Below are 11,482 nucleotides of genomic sequence, written 5' to 3'. Positions count from 1 at the left end.
AAGGAGACATATAATTAGGGAGTAGTCGGAGACCAGGCCAGGTCGAGACACAGCATTTTGTCTCTATGAAGAGGAGTTCTCTCTGCTCAGTAATAAGGGACCTGCTGCGGTCTCCATGTGAACGTTTTAAGGTTTGCAGGTCAGACCTGGGAAATGTTTGCCTGCTCCAATTAGTCCAAGACCTTTTGCTATTTCTCACTCCCACAAAACATCGCTTGCTTTTACCCAGGGTAGCTCGGACTTTAAACCTCTGAGATGGAGCGCGGCTGGCTGGATAAGGCTGGCTCTTTCAGAGCACTGTGTGAAGACGTGCATGCTGGACCAGATCTAACTCTGATTCACTGTACCATTTAGTAAAGTAACGTTCTGACAACTACTGCACAGCAGTAACGACCATGGAAACATTACCGTGAGCAGGGGCAGCAGTCTGTGGAAGCAGTCGCAGGTACTCACATACTGCTGGGACTGGGGACCGACGGGCTAGGCAGCAGTTCTGCAGAAAAGGACCTGGGGGTAACAGTGGATAAGAAGCTGGATATGAGTCAGCAGTGTGCCCTGGTTGCCAAGAAGGCTAATAGCATATTGGGCTGCATTAGTAGGAGCATTGCCAGCAGATCGAGGGAAGTGATTATTCCCCTCTATTCAGCATTAGTGAGGCCGCATTTGGAGTATTGTGTCCAGTTTTGGGCCCCCCACTACAAAAAGGATGTGGAGAAGTTGGAGAGAGTCCAGCGGAGGGCAACAAAAATGATGAGGGGGCTGGAGCACAAGACTTATGAGGAGAGGCTGAGGGAACTAGGCTTGTTTAGTCTGCAAAAGAGAAGAATGGGGGGATTTGATAGCAGCCTTTAACTACCTGAAAGGGAGTTCCAGGGAGGATGGGGCTAGGCTGTTCTCAGTGGTGGCAGATGATAGAACAAGGAGCAACGGTCTCAAGTTGCAGTGGGGGAGGTCTAGGTTGAATATTAGGAAAAACTTTTTCCCTAGGCGGGTGGTGAAGCACTGGAATGGATTACCTAGGGAGGTGGTGGAATCTCCATCTTTAGAGGTTTTTAAGGCCCAGCTTGACAAAGCCCTGGCTGGGATGGTTTAGCTGAGGTTAGTCCTGCTTTGAGTAGGGGTTGGACTCTTGAGGTCCCTTCCAACCCTAATATTCTATGGTTCTATGGGTAGGTAGATCAGGATGGCGTAAGACGTAGGTAACCACAGTGCAGCAGAAGCTGATTTGATCAGCGTGCTGGAGTTAGAAGTGCGAGGGGTGTGGCAGTAGCAATAGGAACCGCATCCCTGGCTTCCATCACATAAGGGCTTCCGCACTCTCACTGTAACGCTTGTTCCAGTACCCTTGGATTTGATGCTACAGTCTCAAACGCTGCTGAGTTACTCTGAGGCCAGTGCGGACAACCTCCAAAAACAAGCGACCCATGTAGCTAGAGAAGCCCCGCACACAGAACAGAAGAACACACCTGCCTGCTCTTAGATGAAATTCTGCAGCAGAGAATAATGGTTTGTTCTAATGACTTACGGAACCTCAGCCATTGACAGGAGGGAAGGGACCCTGGGTGGAGGTTCTAGAGGGGCAGGTCCCCAGACAGACGGATATTCCAGACTAGGCGTTATGTTGTAACTGAGGTGATTTGCTCTTTTCCGAGTCCCAGTTCCACCAGCAGGGAGAGCTTCTTACACACCCACACAAGAACAAGAACAAAGAGGCTTTTCCCCTCTCATGATCATCTGGATGAATCTGGCTCCGAGTGTTAAAGTCCAAATCAAACCTTTGTGGCAGCTCCCAGGCTCCCACTTCGAAGTGTGTGAAGTGCATCGCGTGACCTGCTTGCTGTCATCTGCCTCAGGGGTAGAGGAGGCAACATCTGCTGGGACCGTGCCCTTTTGTGGGCTAGCACCAGCCATCCCATTGCTTAGCCACATCCATGAGTGTCCCCACGCTCCCCAGGGACATCTTGAGATGCTTGCTCATGGCCGTTGCCTGCATCATATTTCGACGGGTTCATTCAAGCCTGAACCCCCCAGCGGGCAGTTCTTTAATATTCACCATCTCCTGAATTCTTAAACATCTTAAACGTCTATTTAAGTGGTTTCTGATCCTGTAAGAGTTCGAGCCAGATCAATTCAAAGCAAGTCCTTTTAGGGCCCAATCCGGCAGCCTCTGCCAAGGGCAGCAGGACAAGGGCCTTCTGAATATCCTTCTCAGAACCTGAAAGGCTCCGCTTTGGGTCATCTTTTCACAGTCAGAATAGCGAACAGGCTGTGTCCTTGGCATAACGGAATTGCAAAGTCTCCAGACACCCCAGCATTAGCATTTGGATCAACTATTTAAAAAGCTCGCTGCAAGTCAGTTCCGTTACTCCTCCTGCAGAATAACTAGTAAACTCAACACGTACGAACATGAGTGCAATCGCCCCTCCTGTCAAACACACCTGAAAACTCTTCCATGGCTCTCTCCTCCTGCAGTACCCCTCCTTGCTCTTTTCCCGTGTACTTCTTTCGGGCTTTTACCGTCCCAGCTGTGTCCTTAGACTGCAGGGCTTGGGGACAGGGAACCTAGCATTTCTCTGCAAAAGGTCTCCTGTTGTTCAGGGCTGTGCCAACCTACAGCTCCAGAGAAATAGAGTTCCATTTATACCTGGCTTATAAAGAGTTAATAAATGAATAGGTGTTAGAAATGTGTGATAAACATGAGTAGTATATATTATAGATGGTGATAAGCAACCTATTGACCTGGTCGACTCCGATTAGCCCCTTATTAAAGTATCTATTAATTATTTATTAACCTTTTACAACCTGTTTATAAATAAAAGCTTAAAGTGAAGAGTGACCATCACAATTATTAACAATGCACTCGAAGGACCAGACCCTTAGCTGCGTGAAATGGCTCCACTTTATATAAAAAAATCAAGGGAACAACGTCATCTTACACGAACCGTGGATCTGGGTCTAAACGTTAACTAAACTGAGGCATTTTCCATAGAATAAGCAGCCTCATTCCTCCCTCCAGCCGGGTCAGGAACGCACCTCCCCAAGCTGCTTGTTGTTCATTACTATTAGGGCTCATTTTTGCAGCTGCGTCCATTTCCTGACTGAAGCCAGGCTGGACACGCGAGTGACAAAATCCTTAGGGAAGGTTGTTCAAGGTATTTGTAGCCCAGCTCTGGCTGCAGGAAACAGCTCCTGGATCCCCATGCCACTCTGCAGAGCTAAGAGGCTTGTATGGTGCAGATGGAGCACCCAGCCTTTCTGCTCTCATCTGCACGAAACCTGCCGCGGCTGCCTCTCCGTACTTCAGAGTCGATTCTGCTCTTCCTTAAAGCCGGCTCTGCCCTGTTCCAGGTGGCTAATGACCACAGAGCCCCGTCCCCTCACCTGGTATCTGAGCTCCACGCAGCTCTTGACAGGATTATTCTCTGTGTTCTTTCTGAGCAAGAACCAGGGCGTCCCCGTCTCTGAACTTCCTCTGTAACTGCTCCTCACTCCACTTCTCACAGACGTTGGATCGAATCCCCTCTGCTCTGTTAGGCCCAAGCTTCCGTTCTCCACCTTCTTCTGTTCTCCCGGGGGGAAGGTCGGAACTGCTGCTCTGGGTATCCTGCCTCCAACGGTAGCCAGCACCCAATGCTTCAGCAGAATGTGCGAGGAATCCCATAATAACCGGCCCATAGAAGACATTTCTTCCCAGCCCTGGTCAGGTAGTGGTAGGTTTATTCATCGTCACCCCCTCAAAGGCCTGGCCCAGAAGAAGGAGATGGAAATGTCCCTGACTGGGAATGTCTTGGGGCGACAGCAGCCCTGTTCACAGGCGGCTGGTGACTTGCAGGCTGTGATGCTGGCACTGACGATGGAAGTTGTCACCAGGACCAGGTATTCCTCACTGGCTTTCCCCAGCCACAAGAGACTCCTCTTCATCCCCGGTCTGAGTCTCTCCTGCCCCGCGGAGCTGTGGCTGTGCTCCTCACCCCGTGTTTCCATTACAAGTTAGCACCACTGGAGCAGAGTGACTGGCGTCACAAGTACACCCAATAATTACCCCAGCCTCTCCTGAGATCTGCTCTCTCCCCAGAACTCAGAGTTCTGTTACAAAAATAAATCTAATTTTTCTTTTATTTAAGCTGCCGTAGTACAGCCTATAAATTAATCAAGATTCTCCAAAGCTCAGATGTTCCATACAGTTTAAAACAATCCACACATTCCCCATCCAATTTCATAGCCCCTTTTTGATGCTTTTTAGCTTCCTTCAGCTTTCAGGGCACTTCAGAACCAACTAATTTGCAAAGACAGATTCAGAGTTGGACTTTAATCGTAACACCCCCTTTTCCAGCCTCCCTGGGCTCCCAACTTCACAGGACGTCTCTACTCCCGCTTTTAGGCGTCTCATTGCCAGCAATTTGTGGTCTATAGCTTTCTTCCTTGTAAGTGATCAGGATTCCCCGTTCTCTGTAGCTCCTCTGCACTGATTTCATAAATTTGTAATACACCATCTCCTTTAGTCCAACAGGCAGCTGTGCACTAGATTCATAGATTCCCAGGCCAGAGGGACCCTTGTGATCATCTAGTCTGACCTGCTGTATAGCACAGGCCAGAGAACCTCACCCAAACAATTCCTGGAGCAGAGCTTTCAGCCAAACATCCAACAGACTAAACATGATCACTAAGGGAAATCTTCCCGGGGCTCTACCCTCTGGGAAGTGATTAATGCTCAGTCACAAGCCAGCAGGCTATTCTGTTCAGGTAGGTCCCGTTTCCTGCTAATCCTTTCTTAAGCTGCGTCCAGGTACAGAAACGCATTAGTCTCAGAGCTGACTGGCCTCGGCCTCCTCTCCCCAGGAACGGAGCATCACGGCTCAGACGTTACGTCTGTAAATGCAAGCACCACTCTTACCTGTGGCAACCAGATCTGAAGGTTTTCCTGGACATTTCCACTGCAGACTCGAGCGAACCACAGCGCACATGCACGGCTATCGGTCAGTCACCGAAGGCCTGACCCACAGCGCTGGAGTCTTTCTATTGATGTCAGTGGGCTTTGGATCCGGCCCCGCTGGGGAGGAGAACATATTTCAGAAAGGTCACTACCGGTGAAACGACCGTCCCAGCTGGGTGAGACCACTGTCCCCTTGAGACCCCCCTGAGAAACTGCAGGGATGCGAGAGTGAGAGGGACGCTAGCGTGCGGCGTAGCAGCTCGGAAGGAGAGAGAGTTAGGTTAGGGTGTCGGAGGTTATCATTAGAGTTCACTCATTGCTAACTGGGCAACCTCATTCTTTGCGCTCCCAGCTACACAGGGGAGCAGCTGGAAGGTCCCAAGAGGCTGTTCCGGCAGCCAGAGTAGCTCTGCCTACATCCCCTTTCTCTGAGCCATGCCCTGTATGCCAGCAGCCCCGGAGGAGGGAGGGAGGCTCCCCTCTGCAGGATGGAAGTGCCAGGGTCCAGGCCCTGTGATCTCTGACAATCCCTGGCAGATCCCAGGCGCCTCCCAGAGCCAACGCAGCACCTCGCTGATCCCAGGTGCTGCTTGTTTCAGCTCCCGCTGCAAAAGAGACACAGACCCCCAGCCCGTGTTAGCAGCTGCACGAAGGAGGGGCTGGTCTTCATCTGCTGGGCTTGTGGATGTGTTAGGCGCTGGTGTGAGTCCACCAGTCTGTCTTCTCATCGAGTTAGAACTACACAGCCTATGCACACTGTGGCAGACAGCTGAGTCCACCCTAGTGGGCCTCACGCTTCCATTGCTTGTAGTGGGTCAGGGCGTCTCCAGTCACTCCATTTTCCCCAAGGAGGGGGTAGGGACCCGGGCCCACCCACTCCTCCGGGTCCCAGCCCAGGGGCCCTGTGAGAAGCAGCTATGTGCTGCTGGCACCGCGTTCCCAACTGCAAACTCTTTTCCCCTGGGCTAATTTTCCCCTTCCTTCTGGCTTCTTGAGCCCGGTACCTTCCTCCAACCCACTCTTCCACAGAATCTCTACACTCTGGTCTGTTCCTCCTCGCAATCAGTACTCCTACACACGGCATTCCTGCTCCTCCCAGCTCGTGCTCTGTCTGTTAGGGTCAGAGGGGTTTTATGGAGCACCTGGCTGGTCCCTAATTAGCCCCAGCTGCTCCTAATTGCCCCCTAACAACTCTCAGCTAAACTGCAGGGAACAGAGCCCGGAGCATTCTGAGGCTTACATATCTCCCTTCAATCACTTTTCTACAGCCTTCTGCCTTCGCAATATCACAACACATTTAATTTGCTTTTAAAGTTTTCAGAGTTCCCCTGTAAGCCCCATTCAAGTTTACTGGTCGAGAGAGAGAGAGAGATTTTTTTTTTTTTATGATGAGAAAAAAAAATCCCCACATTATCGGTTGTCAGAAGATTTGATGGTATTGACGCGGATCTGAACTTGTGGCACCAGCCCATAAGTCACCGTCTGACAGTTAATTCGAGGGCTGGTCCAATTAGGGTAACTTGTGCAGCCAGGCTCAGGGAGCAGATCAGACCAGCAGGGAGAGCCCGGCCTGCAAGCAGGCAGCTTTGCCGGTATCGTATCCAGCTCAGGAACAATGATGTCAGTTACTCCAAGGGAAACTTGTCGACAGATGGTGCCGGGTATCATGCAAAGTGATGTCTGAAGGCTTCTGTCACAAACACTTTAGCGCCAACTGAAAAGCAATGCCTCTCATATCCCTGCAAGAGAACTAATTCCAGCAACAACCCAAAAAGGCGCCCCTGGCACAGAGATGTGTGACTGCAATGATCAACACAGGGGAAGTGCCAGGCAGCACCAGAAAGGAAGCGAGTGGGTAGCCAGACTCATCTGAGATGCCACCTCCCCAAAACAGCCATTTCCGTTCCACAAACACACACGCACTCTGGCCCGGGTAGGACTTGCCCAGGCCCTGTGGACTCAGACCTGGTCTTTGAGGCCAATCGTGCAAGGTTTGGCTAAAAGACAGGGCGGGGGCAGGTGCTGGCTGGCTGTTGGGGCAGGGAGGAATCACACCCGGCTGTTGGAAGGGAAAGCACAGCTGCGTTCTCTTCATGTCCAGGCGAATGCTGAGGTCACTCCACGCTGCACATGTGAGTGCACACACACACACACACACACACACGCATGCACGCACACGCACACGTGCAGGTACTGGAAGTGCACAGAGGAGAGGGAGGGCAGGACTGCTCGGGGCAAGCCAGCATATCAGACAAGTTCACATCTACCTTGCAGGCCATTGGGAGTGACACCCCAGGCCACCATCCAGTCCACCCCCAGCAGAGCACTGGCTTCTTGGAGTGGTGGCATTCGGAGATCAGGTTCAGAACCAAACTGGACTGAACCACAGTCCCAGATCTGGACACTCCAGACCTCTGGAAGTTTAGCTGCAGATGAAAGCTCTGCAGCTGGCCCCTGTGTTTATAATGGTCTGAGCCAAACCCCTGGTTCCAAATGCTGGAAGGTTCAGCTCAGACTTCGCAGCGTTGGGCCCATCTCTGCTAAGTGCCAGGGGATGCAGGGAGATTGCACTAGAGACCCCAGCCCAGCCCAGCTGCATCTCAAGGGATCTCAGCAGCGCACAGTAGGTAGGAAGCAGGGCTGGAACTTTTACAACCTGTAGCAGATTTGATGCTCGCTTTAGGTCACAGATTTTGACAGTTCGGCATGCATCCCTGCTCAGTACAGAAACGCCTGGGGTTCGTTTTAATTTTGTAGCCCTGATACAACATACCCGTCCCAGCCGGCTCTCTCGGGTTACGCTAGGAGCAGGAGTACACTGCACAGCAACAAGCTATAGTGCTACTTGTTCACAGTTACGCGCACGCCAAGGTCTTGAAGCAAAATGACTCAGCAGCTTGCCCTGAACACCCCGTGCTCAGTCCTGGCCTTCCTTACCCAGTCAGGACCCCACTGACCTACTCTTGGTTTAGGTGCGTTCCCAATTAGCCTCCCCGTTCTCTCCATCGCTGCTTTTCAGAGTTGCCTGTCCAGGGCCAGCCAGCCAACAGGTCCCTGTTGCAAGTGGTATTTTGTAGCCATCGCTCAGGAGGCTCCACTGGCTGGGGACAGGCGAAGGAGACTGGAATAGTTTCAGTGCAAATATTTCCCCAGTGATTGGCTGGGTTCAGTGGAGCTCGTTCCTGCTCGGAAATCAGCTCGTCATGATCCAAAGATGCCTTAAGACCTGGGGCTGTGCAGTGGCAACACATTGGAGTGGCTGACAGGCATGACAAACAGAAGGGGGTGAGGAAGAGCACCACCTCCACAGGCGCCAGGGCAGAGCAGATTTCAAGGACAAAGGAGAGGGTCACCTCAATTGCAAAGAGGTTTTATTGCTACAGTAAAAATATGGCTGTAGGAAATGCACACATCTCCCTGAGCCTCCCAGACGCTGCAGCTCAAAGGCAGGTCCTGCATTAATGCAGCCGTACCAGCACAGCAGTCAGAGTGCTGTTGCTGGGAACAACAAGATGTTTCATCTGGAGAGACAGGGTCATACTCCTCAGCGGGAGGGGGGCAGGCAGCACCGCTAGGACTCATGGGCAGCGATATTGTCTAATAAAGCATGGTCAGTGCTTCCCATCACTCTCACAAGCTGCACACGAGGAACGGTTGCGTCCAGACAACGCAGCTCTCCCGGCTGGTATTGTCATGGAGGGGCGCCTAGCACACGCAAAACTGTCTGCTTCCGCTCCACACCGAGAGAAAGATCCAGGGGTGGAGGGGCAGGAATCCACCATTCAAAGAAGGGCAACGGCGATGGTTCTCCAGGTACCCAGGACTGTGAGTCACCGCGTCAGCCCTACCCACAGCAAGAGGAAGTCTTGCTTCTGCTTCTCTGGGTGTCAGCTGTCCAACCCCACCAGCCTGCCAGCCACTCCAGCTCTCTTCTCCGGGCTGGGCCAACCCTGACTGCGCCTTGCCCGTTAACAAGAGAGTCCCTTGACGTGTTTCCTTGTAGTGTCCAGGCCCTTCTCCACTGACATACCAGGTCTGCTGCCTGCAGGGAAAGCGTGTGCAACACCAGCTAGTGGGACGCAACTCAGGGCCGGCTCCTCGCTTAACACGACAGTCCTTAGATATATTTATACTGAAAACAGCAAGACGACGATTCCTCGCTGTAACCTGAACCGCTGGGAAGTAGACCAGAAACAAACGGGTACACAAGACACAATCAGGAAAGACTGTTGGAGACGAACCATGACTAACAGGCTAAGCTATTTAGATCCTGCACTTACTTCCCTCTCCCCGCCTCTCTCCTTTTAGATGGTTCCATTAGAGTCTTTGCTAAACACTTCCAGGTCCTGTTGGATTTGGATTTGGTTAATACACCTCTAAGCAGTAAGTGATCTGCGGAATATCTATGGCAGTGCTATCATGTGCTGGTGCTGCGTTTAGTCACGGCGCTCTTAGGAGAGCAGTACAGTCATTAAGCACTAATTTCTAAAACAAAGATAAAATTACGTGATTAAGATCTAATTAAACTCTAAGTACCCATGCCATGAATCACTTCAACACACACTTTAATGGATGTCTTTTGAAGCCATCGTGCATTTTGTTTCCTTCTGTGGCCAGTGATTTCCCTAAAGGGATTGAGTTTGCTTGCTCTGATGTTTGCGTTCCCTGCTCCCGCTTTGGCTGGGGACCGCTAAAATGTTTACATATGAGCAAGAAGCTGGAAAAATACATTTCTAACCAGACAGAAAATTTCGCTTGACAGGCTCCTTCAAATGTGTATCACAGCAGAAATAATCAGAGCACAGAAGGCTCTTAATGTTGATCCCAGCCCACAGCCCCCCAGCCTGGAAGAATAATTTTAGAAACGACATGTACTTTGATGTAATTAACATGAGCAGCCTGCACGTTGTAAGATTCTGTCTGGCCTCCTGTCCGCCAGAACTACAGTAAGTTGCATTAAAAACTTCCCTTGTTAAGAGAAAAAACCCTTTCTAGCACTCAGGCTGTTGCTGCAAGGGGCAGTGCTGTCACCGTTTCGACGGGGAATATTGTCAATTGCTTTTTCCCCACCAAAACATCTCCAGTGATGCCAAATCGACACATGCATTGTCACGGCATTGCTGCTTCTGCTGCCGCCTACAGGGACTGGCAGGTCATCAAGAGTCGCTGCCCGTGGAAAGTGCAACAGGAGCCAGGGACAAGCACCCCGGTGCCCAGCCGGGGGCCGTGCCACAGCTGTTGTGTGACAAGTGGCCAAGGTGGAAGGGCCCAAGAACGCCCTGCGCTGTCAATGGTACGATTTCCCTCCCAAGTCTAGAAGTCACACCAGGCCTAGGTGCCAGCTACCTAGATTCACCACTTCTGCCTTCCCTTCTAGAAGCCCCAAACGGCAGATCCGGGGACAAATCAGCAGCTCCAGAGCTGTTGGCGCATTGCTGGACATGTCTTACCTAGGGATGAGGGGCAGGGCGAGGACAGAACCCCCAGGGGCTTAACACCTTTGCTCCCAAAGGATGGGGGCGGAGGAGCGCAGGGAATTCTAGAACTGCCCTTTCCTGTTTGCTCACCCTGGGATCTACCCTGCAGGCAAGGTGCTCAGTTCCCTGAGCGCCCACTGACTTCAGCCAGGCACCACCGAGCCCTCAGCACCCAGCCACTTCCATGGGAACTGCACTGGGCCCCACTCCTGACTCAGTCCCCAGGGCCCGGCTGCGTCTCCCTCGGCGAGGTCCCGGCTGTCGGCGTGAGCTGGCAGGGAGCCGGCTGCAAGGAGAAGGGAAGCAAGGCAGAGTCGCAAGAGCTCTTTTGACCCGGGAGGATGAAGTAGGAGGAAATCTTATTCTGACATGAGTCTGAGCAGACACAGCCGGGAGGCCTAGAAGAAGAGAAGCATGTGTTTGCACTAGTAACACGCTCACCCCGACACCTACTGCTCGGCCACAGGAACCGCCAGGAAATCTTTGGAGTCACGGCCTTCCCAGCACCTTGGGCCTCTTGCAGTGTGTGCTAACCAGGAGGCATGCAGCTCCTGCTCCAGGTGTCTGACTCCCCTCTGAATCCAATCAACTCCTGTCAATGCTTGCCCCCCGGCGGGCTGACTCAGACAGCTGTGTGAGATGGTCAGTCACACCTGAACTCCAACTTCCCCCAGGGGTATCTGAGGATTTCACCATCGGCACCGGTCCACGCTGCGTTTTGAAGAACGCCCAGCTAGCCCTGCCTCTGGCAGCCATGCCACGGCCTGCACTCTTTGGCAGGAATGGGGGCCGCACGTGTAAGGTCTCACGCCAAGACTCCCACAAAAAAAGCGCAGGAACTCAGTCAGTCAGTCAGTCAGTCAATCAACTTCCCTTCAAAGGATGGATGGCCTGGAGGTACAGCCTGGAACTGGGATGTGAGTTCCCAGTGCCAGCACAGCCTCCGGCATGACCTTGGGCATGTCACTGAATGTTTCTGTGTCTCAGGTCTCCACCTGTACAACAGAACTCCTTCCTTTTTCCCACCCTTTGCCTCTGTTGTCTGAAAGCTCCTTGGGGCAGGGACTGTCTC

This window comes from Emydura macquarii, unplaced genomic scaffold (genome assembly GCF_026122565.2).
Source record: "Emydura macquarii macquarii isolate MOO-44397 ecotype Brisbane River unplaced genomic scaffold, CSIRO-AGI_Emac_v2 contig_3390, whole genome shotgun sequence".
NCBI lineage: Eukaryota > Metazoa > Chordata > Testudines > Chelidae > Emydura > Emydura macquarii.
The sequence above is the reverse complement of the archived record's forward strand: the minus strand, read 5'-3'. Positions refer to the sequence as shown.